Source organism: Helianthus annuus, chromosome 5 (genome assembly GCF_002127325.2).
Source record: "Helianthus annuus cultivar XRQ/B chromosome 5, HanXRQr2.0-SUNRISE, whole genome shotgun sequence".
Classification (NCBI taxonomy): Eukaryota; Viridiplantae; Streptophyta; class Magnoliopsida; order Asterales; family Asteraceae; genus Helianthus; species Helianthus annuus.
In genome coordinates this window covers 76,213,748-76,225,609 of record NC_035437.2, presented here as the reverse complement: position 1 = coordinate 76,225,609, position 11,862 = coordinate 76,213,748, and positions in this window count along the sequence as shown.

The window sequence follows — 11,862 nt, the reverse complement described above, 5'->3', positions numbered from 1 at the left end:
GGTCGAATTTCAGATCGAGCTCGCTCCAGGAGCAGCACCCATAGCTCGCGCACCATATCGTCTAGCTCCATCGGAATTGGAGGAATTGTCAAAGCAACTGCAGGAACTCTTGGAAAAGGGTTTCATTCGACCAAGCTCTTCGCCTTGGGGAGCTCCAGTACTTTTCGTGAAAAAGAAGGATGGTACGTTCAGGATGTGTATAGACTACAGGGAACTGAACAAGGTGACGGTGAAGAACCGTTATCCTCTTCCGCGCATCGACGACTTATTCGACCAGTTGCAAGGGTCGTGTTACTATTCGAAGATAGACTTAAGGTCTGGGTATCATCAGCTGAGAGTCCGGGATGAGGACGTCTCCAAGACAGCCTTCAGAACTCGTTACGGTCACTACGAGTTTCTCGTCATGCCATTCGGGTTAACGAACGCGCCTGCGGTATTTATGGATCTTATGAACAGGGTGTGCAAACCCTATCTCGACAAGTTCGTCATTGTGTTCATCGACGACATCCTGATTTACTCCAAGAGTCAGGAGGAGCACGAGCAGCATCTTCGCCTGATTTTGGAACTCCTTCGGAAGGAGCAGCTGTACGCTAAGCTTTCTAAATGCGACTTCTGGCTTCGTGAAGTCCACTTCTTAGGCCATGTGGTGAACAAGGATGGAATCCATGTCGATCCATCCAAGGTAGATTCGATCAGGAACTGGCCTGCACCGCGTACACCGACAGAAATACGCCAATTCTTGGGTCTGGCAGGTTACTACAGACGGTTTATCAGGGATTTCTCGAAGATTGCTCAGCCGCTTACGTTACTGACACAGAAGGGTGTTACCTATCGCTGGGGAGAGCCCCAGGAGACTGCTTTTCAGCACCTAAAGGATAGACTTTGCAGTGCACCTATCCTCTCATTGCCAGAGGGCACGGATGACTTTGTGGTTTATTGTGATGCATCCATTCGGGGATTGGGATGTGTGTTAATGCAGCGCGACAAGGTTATCGCTTACGCCTCTCGTCAACTCAAGGTTCACGAACGGAACTACACGACGCACGATTTAGAGCTGGGAGCTGTTGTTTTTGCGCTTAAGATATGGCGACACTACCTGTACGGTACCAGGTGCACGATTTACACCGATCACAGGAGTCTCGAGCATATCCTTAAGCAAAAGGATTTGAACATGCGTCAACGGCGATGGGTCGAATTACTAAACGATTATGAATGCGCTATCAAGTATCATCCAGGCAAAGCCAATGTTGTGGCTGATGCCCTTAGTCGAAAAGACACTTTGCCACGGCGCGTGCGAGCGCTACAGCTTACGATTCAGTCTAGCCTTCCTGCTCAGATACGAGCTGTTCAGACAGAAGCACTGAAGCCCGAAAACGTCAAGGCTGAAGCCTTACGCGGCTCACGACAACAAATGGAACAGAAGGAAGACGGCGCCTATTACGTAACGGGCCGGATTTGGGTCCCACTCTATGGCGGTCTACGCGAACTTGTGATGGATGAAGCACACAAGTCTCGCTATTCGGTACATCCAGGGTCGGATAAAATGTACCACGATATCAGCACTACCTATTGGTGGCCTAGTATGAAGGCCCACATTGCTACGTATGTTGGAAAATGCTTGACATGTGCAAGAGTCAAGGTCGAATATCAGAAACCAGCTGGCCTACTTCAGCAGCCTAAGATACCTCAGTGGAAATGGGAAGAAATTTCCATGGATTTCGTTACAGGCCTACCTAGATCCCAGCGTGGGAACGATACGATATGGGTCATAGTTGATCGACTCACCAAGTCTGCACACTTCCTGCCGATTAAGGAAACGGATAAGTTCTCCACTCTCGCAGACGTATATCTTAAAGAAGTTGTCTCGAGGCACGGGGTGCCCACATCTATCATTTCGGATCGCGATGCACGATTCACGTCAGAACTTTGGCAAGCAATGCATAAATCTTTCGGCTCACGATTAGACATGAGCACAGCATACCACCCTCAGACGGATGGGCAGTCTGAGCGTACGATCCAAACTCTCGAAGACATGCTTCGGGCATGCGTTATCGATTTCGGCAACGGCTGGGAAAAGCACCTCCCTTTGGTGGAGTTTTCTTACAATAACAGTTACCATACCAGCATTCAAGCCGCTCCATTCGAGGCATTGTACGGGCGTAAATGCCGGTCACCTCTCTGTTGGGCAGAGGTGGGGGATAGTCAGATCACGGGTCCAGAGATTGTAGTGGACGCCACAGAAAAGATTGCACAGATACGACAACGCATGGCGGCAGCACGCGACCGTCAGAAAGCCTACGCGGACAAGCGTAGAAAGCCATTGGAATTTGAGGTCGGGGACCGGGTTTTATTGAAAGTTTCACCCTGGAAGGGTGTGGTTCGTTTTGGCAAACGGGGCAAACTGAATCCGCGGTACGTCGGACCATTCGAAATCATAGAAAAGATTGGCAAGGTAGCCTACAAGTTGAAACTACCAGCTGAACTCGGGGCAGTTCACAATGTCTTTCATGTATCGAACTTAAAGAAGTGCCTATCAGACGAAACACTCATCATTCCTTTTAAGGAACTCACTATCGACGAGCGGTTGCAGTTCGTCGAGGAACCAGTTGAAATCACGGACCGGGATGTGAAGGTCCTCAAACACAAGAGAATCCCTCTTGTCCGAGTTCGTTGGAACTCCAAACGTGGCCCAGAGTACACCTGGGAACGCGAAGACAGGATGACAGAAAAGTACCCCCAGTTATTCGGGAACAAGGCAACCACTACTGAGGCTGAAGCTACTACTTCGGAATTTCGGGACGAAATTCCAGATCAACGGGGGGAGGATGTGACACCCCAGGAAAATCAGTGAACAGTACAGTTTACCTAGCTTCCTCAGTGAGTGCATACCAAATTTCGGGACGAAATTTCCAATTGGTTGGGGATAATGTGACAACTCGAACTTTAGACTTGCTGTGATGTAACGTTACGTGCTTATGTGATATTTTCGGACTAATGAATGTTATGATATTATGTGCTTTTTATGTGTGTGTGTTATGTTTATCTTTATCGAGCCAAACCCGATCCGCACAACACTACAAACCGGCCACACAAAGCCCTTTGGGCCACACCTTGTACGCGGACCATTAGACAACCGAGTGGGCTCGGCCCACTCCCCACTCGCAACCACTATACCAAAACTAAGGGTCTTGTTTTCCTCTCATTTGTTACAACACAAGAACACACACACAAACCCTAGAAGCTTTGCTCTCCCTCTCTCGTTTACTTGGAACCCGACGGCGAACAACACTTCTCGGCTCACCCTCTCTTTGATTTCAACCGGTTAGTGTACATTGTTATTTGATTGTATTTGATGATTTTATATGATTCTTGAACATTACATGATGTAATTCGGATGATGATAGTATGGTTGATTGGGATAGAACCGGTTTACATGTGTGCTTTGTTATAAATCAAATGTTAATATGTGTTTCGGATTGTTAACATGTTCATACGGATCGGATGAAACTCGATGAAATCTGTTGTCATGCTATGTGATTCGGATGTTAACTTGTAGATGTGCTAAGTTTTGGGCTAGGTAATTAGTCACGGTTACATGTTCATAGAAATAGATTATTGTTCATATGAATGCAGTTCACGTTTTTGATGTTCTTGAATTGTTAGGAATATGCATGAAATCTGAATTAACTGATGATAAATTTCTGTGATTGATCTGATTTCGAAACTGCCGTAGATGTTTGCTAGAATCACGGAATAGTCAATGCAGGAATTATGGAAATCAGTTACATACGCGATTTCGACACCTGGTTGCGAGTCGGGACCATAGTTGCGAGTCAGAATCCCACTCGTAACCAAGCCAGCACAAGTCGAGACTACGGTTGCGAGTCCCGTTGCGACTCGTAACCAGCACATGATCAGTCGTAACCAGACCATGATGAACCGAGACCTCCATTGCGACTCGCAACCAGCTGTTGCGACTCGTAATCTCCGGTTGCGACTCGAGATCTCCGTTGCGACTCGAGACCACCCTTTACACGCACACTGTTGGGCCTTCACTGTCACGGGCCCAATCTATTGAGCCCAACGATTTGAATTGTGGACTGTTTATTAATGGACTTGTATGTGTTTGCTATTTGGGCCGATTGAGAATCTGGATTGTTTTGTTATTGGGCTGCTTATGTCATTGGGCCGGGTATGAATGGACTTAGAACAATTGGATCCTCACAGGCTATGTCTTATCTGTTTACGTGCGTACATGTTTGCCATGACTATACGTGATTACTATATACGTGCTATATACGAACCTGACTCGTATAATAACCATGATAGGACGTGAGTGATCATTTACTTGCTACTTGTACTTTCTGTGTATCTGCCGAGCAAACCAAGGTGAGTTCACACAGCCAAGGCATGGGATTCCCGGGTTGGGAATTGGGTTGGATATGTTGAATTTGGAATGATTACTCGTACTTACGCATATACCAGACTATAGACCATCGTCCTCAGGTTAGTCAGGACACGTTACGTAAAGCCTACGTAACCCAGTATATTTGCCATATGTCTCCCGGGTCGGGAGGACACGTTACGTAAAGCCTACGTAACCCAATACCATTCACTGGCTTCCAGGTCGGAAGGCCACGCTGCGTAAAGCCTACGTAGCCCCCACGCGTACCACTGTCCTCGGGGAAGGGCACGTCACGTAAAGCCTACGTGACCCTGTACGTTTTCCTGTTCTCGGTAAAGAAGAACACATGGTCGGAAGTTAGTCTAGTAAGTACCGTTAATGAGAAGCCCTCATTAACCAGGATGAACATGGGAAGCCCCCACCTTTATTACACACTAGTATGGGAAGCCCCCACTAGCTATACTTATGCATTACTTTATGAACTTACTTTCTGTGAACTCGCTCAACTAGTTTGTTGATTATTTGCTGCATGCCTTGCAGGACCTTAGGTATACTTGGGAGCTTGCACAGGGAAGAGCAGGTCGTTGTGGGCAGATGGATCGTAATGATGTTGAACTCATAACTCGTAAAACTATTTGGATTTACTTTACTATGCTTCCGCTACTTAAAACAGTGTTTGGTTTTTGAAACATCAATCATGTCATGGTGACTTATATTAATTACTTCTATTATTAATTGCTATGGTTTGATATGATTGATGGCTTGATCCTGGTCAGTCACGCTCCCGAGCGGTGGTATTCCGCGGGTGGATTTTGGGGGTGTGACACGCAGGGGCTAGTCGATAAGGCGCTCGAGCTATAGGCGCTGCTCCGGGAGCTAGCTCGATTTGGAATTCGACCTGACGGTGGGGAGGAAGTCCAGGTTGTTCTTCAGGAAATACCTCGGGGTATTCGCATACCACTGGAAAATCTCCAATCCTCTTTTCCTTTTCCTGTGTGTCGGTGACGAGTGCTAAGATAGTAGTGTGCCCCTTTCGAAAACACTTCTGGGCCTTTAAGAACGAGATGATGTCTGTGACTTCTCCGCCTTTGTCACCTTGAATGGTGAGAGGTTTGCCAGATCGGCGGGGAATGCGAACCATTTTCTCTTGACAGAGGATTTCAGCGCGATGTTTGGATAACCAATCCATACCAATGACGACGTCGAAGCTTCCAAGATTGATAGGGAAAAGATCGATACTAAACGTCTGACCAGACAATACTAGCTTGCAGTCGTTGATCACATGTGAGGCCTCGATGTTTCTACCATTAGCTAACTCGACGATATGCTTAGAACTTAATAACGCATGCGGGTGCTTAAGCTTCTTACTAATACGTAGGGATACATAACTAGCATCGACTCCAGAATCAAATAATACAGAAACATAACGATCATCGAGTAAGAACTTACCCGCCACGACGTTGGGGTCATTCCTTGCTTCTCCAGCTCCAATCACAACAGCTCTTCCTCTTGCACCATTCCCAGCATTGTCGTGGTTTTGATCGTTGTTTCCAGCTCCCTGGTTGTTGTTGTTGTTGCGGTTCTGGTTAAGTTCAGGGTAATCCCTTCGCATGTGCCCCGTTGCTCCACATTTGTAGCATCCACGGTTGTTTCCTTGCTGCTGTTGTGGTTGTGGTTGTTGCTGATTCTGCCTAGCTGGAAACTGACTCCTATAGTCTTTGGCTTCATGCCCCATCTTGTGGCATTGCTGACACTGACCTTTGCCACACGGCCCGCTGTCGTGTCGGTTACACTTGTTACACTTAGGGTGGTTCCCTCGATAGCCACCCTGTTGCTGAGGGCCCTTGTTGTTTTCAGTTTTCCTTTGCTGAGTCGGGGCCTGAGTGGGGTTAGCATCCTTGCTTTGGTTTCCTTCCCACTTACGCTTGTTATCACCAGAAGTCCATCAGTAGCACTGATCCTTTTGGGCAACTTGCCCTGTTCCACGGCCTGATCAGTGAGTTTGTGTGCAAGACGGACGACGGGCTGAATGGTATTGAGGTTGGCTGAGGTCACATAGCTTCGAATTTCTGGGGCCAAACCCTTGATGTATAATTCGATCCTTCGGTACATAGGTCGAGACATGTTTGGGCAAAGAGCAGCATAGTCGTTGGACAGTTTGGTGTAGGTCTCAATCTCTGACCCAACCATCTTAAGCTCAAAGTACTCGTTTTCGAGTTTGTGGATGTCATCCCTGTGACAGTACTCTTCTTTGATCATATCCTTGAAATCTTCCCATGCAGTAGCATTAGCAGTTTCCAAATCAAGCATCTGAATTTGCGCCTTCCACCAGGAAAGCGCGTTTCCTTCAAGCGTACCAGTAGCAAACTTCACCCAATTAGCAGGGGGACACTCGCAGATAGCAAAGACAGCTTCGACCTTCTCGATCCAGTGTAGAAGACCTATGGCACCCTCAGTGCCATTGAAAGGGAGAGGCTTGCAATCCATGAAGGTCTTGAAAGTACAAACACGTGGTTGCACAGGCGTATGCTGACCTATTGTGAGAAGTGAAGCGAAATAGGTTTAGGGGTGAAAAGACGATGCGGCGGTGGGATCAAAACATCCTAAGATAACGAGTTTACCTCCAGGGTGAGCCATGAAAGCTGCAGCCACCGTGTTGATCAGGTTAGTGAACTGAGCCTGAGTCATGTTAACGTTTCCTCTTCTGCGTCCACTCATTGTCTTCATAACCAGAAAACATCGTATGAGTGTGATGTCGTAATATAGCGAGAATGAGATAGAAGAGGGGGGTGTATCTATCTAACTAGGCAAACTAGTACATATAGCAGAACAGAAGGCATAAAGCAAGCAAGCAAATAAACACTAGTCCGAGCTATGAGGTCTAAAGGGTTGAGTCTTGCACTTGGAGTGTAGTGTCGTCACGAGTCACGGGTTATAGTTTGGTTTTTCTCAAAAAGGTTCCCTTTTTAAAACCATGTTCACTATAACCAATGGCTCTGATACCAATGTGTCACACCTCCAAAATCCACATGCGGGGTACCACCACTTGAGGGCGTGACTGACCTTTGATCCAGCCACCAATTATACTGAGCAATTTAATTAATAGCAAAAGTAGTATTCACCAACCACAAGGTTAGCAAATATCATAATCTAGTTCAAAAGTTTTAAGTTCAAATAGTAACATAAGTAGCGGAAGCGTAGACAAAACAGTTTAAAGCAAAGTTCATGGTTCAAGTTATTTAGAATCCCAACACGCGGGTTAGACGACCACTACACATCCCCAAGTAGCAAGCTCCTGAGTCACTGGGTACCTGCAAAGCATGCAGTAGGGTATCAACAAAAATGTTGGCGAGTTCACGAGTTATCCAGTTTTTAATTACCAAAAACTTGTTTCACCAGTTAATTTATCCGTTTTTACATGCCATGGGGAGCTACCCCATAAGTAAGCGACTAAACTGTTTTTCCAATACCGAATACTTCATGCGACCGTATGTTTCCGTAAAGTGCCCCATTTGTTTCTATCATCATTGACGGATTTGCCAGAGTCTATTAGTTCACTCCCGATCCCATACACGGGCAAGGTGTGAGGCTGGTAAGACCTAAATAGCGCTATCAACTAATAACCCGTTCGCCTGGCCCCGGTGACTAATCGGTATTAAGTAGTAGGGACTTATGTGATAGAGTTTCGTTTAGTGTTGCCCGTTGCATTCCATATAAACAGTAATTAACTGAGAGTCCCACACAAAGGGGAAAAAGTAAGTTTGTTCCCAGTAACAAGGGAAGAAAAGCAAGTTTGTATCCCTCACAAGGGGAAAGTATTGTTTTTAGTTTTGTTTCCCAATCCACCGGGAATGCATGCTTTAAGTTGTGAACTCACCTTGGGTTGCTCGGCAGATTAGCTTACTTGGTCAAGCTTGCTGGTCACCACGTCCTAACATGGTTACCAGTATAGGTCAGGTTTGGGGTACAGGAAGATCACGTATATTCTACGCATAGCAAACACATTGCATGCATAACATATAAATATCCACCAAGTTATTGGGCCTGATCTAATACTTAAGCAGTTAAACAGTAACCGTCAACACCTAACATACAAATCATAAGTGTTATTGGGCCTAGCCAATCATGCTAACAGTAAACAGCATTACAGAGTCTAAATAAAACAGTATGCACAGTCCACACACTTTGGCCCAATAACGGAGACAAGCAGCCCAGTCGAGACGAGGTGGTCTCGACTCGAGAACGTGCGGTCTCGAGTCGCAACCATGAGATCTCGTGTGACAACTCGAACTTTTGACTTTCACTTTGTATTTAATGCACGTCGACTTTGACCGTTGACTTTGACTGTGTAATTATTGATTTGTTTGACTTGTAACTGTGCACATGTTATAATGAAACGCGTGTTGAATATGGCATGATATGTGTTAATAATATTACGTGAACCTGTTAGTGCACATTCGGGATAGCTAAGCCATGTATACTTCGCGAATCAATCTGACGGAACAGGAGCATGATCCGTCAAACCAAACTCGACGAAATAGGGAAACCTGTTTCGCCAACCTCACCTTGACGAAATAGGTGTTCCGCCGGCCCAAACTGTTTCGCCAAGGCCCAGTTCGGCCCAGTTAACCTTTACGCGTATAAGTTATACGGAAACCCCTCATTCGTCATAATTTAGCAAAACTGAAACCCTAGAAGCTTTCTTGTGCACGTCGGCAGCCTCTGTTATCCGAGAGTTCACCCGTTCCGTCCGTAGTAATCGTTTGATTCTCCGGTTAGTCATTACTAATGTTCTTTGGTCTACGTATTGTTGATGAATATCATGTTGATCTGTGAATGCATGAATTGTATGAATTATTGTTAACAATTAGGATTGATTATGAATGTTATGATCTTGTTTCCGGTATGCAATGTGAAATATGGTGTTGATTAGGGTTCCTTGAGTCTTACGTATTGTCACCCATTTGCACCCGATTAAACTGATTAGAATGTACCCATATGATGGTTCTTTGAACCAACGGATCTAAACCAGGATTGATCGTATGAACGCCAAATGATATCGTAGTTCACGTGTCGGTTCGGTAACTGTTATGCATAGGGTACAGTTCACTAGTATGATGTTCAATTATTGGTTTTATGATTTGTATGATTGCTGATGACTGTATGATCTTCGTATGACCATGACGGCAGTTAGGGTTTCTGTGTAGATATCTGTAACTGACATGATTGACGTAACTGACGGCTTGACGAATCAGAATGCTTAACGAATCTGAATGTTTGGCGAATTAGAATATTGACGAATGTGAATGCTTGACGAAACAGAACTCTTGACGAAACAGGACTTTTGTTTCGCCAAGAGTAATCAACGAAATAGAACTTCTGATTCGCCAAGGATGTTAACGAAATAGAAATTTGTTTAGTCAAAGGGTAGTTGACGAAACACAATGTGTTTCGTCAACCTGTGTTTCGCCAACAAATGTGTTTCGCCAACTTGTGAACTTTTCACAGTAACCTGAGTTAATTGTGTTAAATGTTAACTGGACTATTTTAACTGCTGTTAAGTGTTATACAATACTTGTATGATTATTGATTACGTACAACATGCTACTTGATGATCATTGTTGATGCTTATACGTGAACTGTACGAATGCAAACTGATTGTGTACATGCATACTCTAGGACGTGATTGATTTACTTTGAACACATACTTAGCATACCGAGCAAACCAAGGTGAGTTCACACAGCCAAGGCATGGGATTCCCGGGTTGGGAATTGGGTTGGATTATTTGGAATGGATGATTTCTCGTACTTACACTATTGCTAGACTATAGACCATCGTCCTCAGGATAGTCAGGACACTTACGTAAAACCTACGTAAACTAGTATCTATCATTGTCTCCCGGGTCGTGAGGACACTTACGTAAAACCTACGTAAACTAATACCTACTACTGTCTTCCGGGTCGGAAGGACACTTACGTAAATCCTACGTAAACCCCACGCGTACCACTGTCCTCGGGGAAGGGCACTCACGTAAATCCTACGTGACCTTGTACGTATTCCTGTTCACGGATTAAGAAGAACACATGGTTGCAAATAGTCTAGTAAGTACCATAATGGGAAACCCCCATTAGTAAAGATAAATGTGGGAATCCCCCACCAGTAATATTTATATACAAAGCAATGGGAAACCCCTACCATTAGTACATACATGCATGGGAAGCCCCCAACTAGATGAACATACTCATTACTATTACGAACTTATTTTCTGTGAACTCGCTCAACTAGTTGTTGACTCTCTGCTGCATGCCTTGCAGGACCTTAGGTACTTATGGAGCTTGCACTGGAGAAGCGGGTCGTTGTGGGCAATGGATCATGAACACTTTATTGAACGTTTCAGATATTTGAACTTATGATTTACTTTGGGTTACATACTTATGCTTCCGCTATTGTTACTATGTTTGGTTTAGAACATCAATTGTATTGAATTGGGTTTTACGAACTATTTTATTTATATTATGCTATGTTCAATATGATTGATGGCTTGATCCTGGTCATGTCACGCCTCCAAGCGGTGGTACTCCGCGTGTGGGATTTTGGGGGTGTGACAGATTGGTATCAGAGCCATTGGTTATAGAGAACTTGGTTTTAATATGGGGAAAAATGTTTTTATTAAAACCAGACTATAACCAGAACAGTGCTCTCAACGATCCACAACGACGCTTCGCTCCACGTGCAAGACTCGACATCCTAGGTAATAAGGTTTATGTTTATTACCTGCTTGCTAGAACTGCTTAGAACTTTGCTCGTAGTATGCTAGATTACATTGCTTACTATACGTCGTTACATGAGAACCCCTATGTGCTTACACTCTTCTGTCATCGCTCTATTCGCGAACCTCTCTAACTCATGTTGCATTTGCTATGAAGATCATGTCTGGACGAATTAACATGACTCAAGCCCAGCTAGAGGCTCTCGTTCAAGCTCAAGTTGCTGCGGCACTTGCAGCTGCTAAAGCAGGTAGTATACCCTGCAGTATAGACTCACACTAGGATCTTTAGATCCTACGATAACTCTCGTATTTAACTTTGTCCTATTCGTACACAATAGGTCAACACGCGCAGCAGCCTGTCTGCACTTTCAAGAACTTCATGGACTATCGTCCAAGTACTTTAAGTGGCACCGAGGGGGCAGTGGGACTCCTCCATTGGTTTGAGAAGCTAGAGTCAGTGTTTGAAATGTGCAAATGCCCTGAGGCTCGCAGGGTCAAGTATGCCACTGGCACGTTGGAAGGGATTGCGCTCACCTGGTGGAACGCGCAAGTTCAGATTCTCGGGTTGGCAGCTGCTAACGCCACCCGATGGAACGATTTTAAGGAACTCATCAAGCGAGAATACTGCACGCGTGACGACATTCACAAGCTGGAAGATGTGTTTTATCACTTGAAGATGACGGGGTC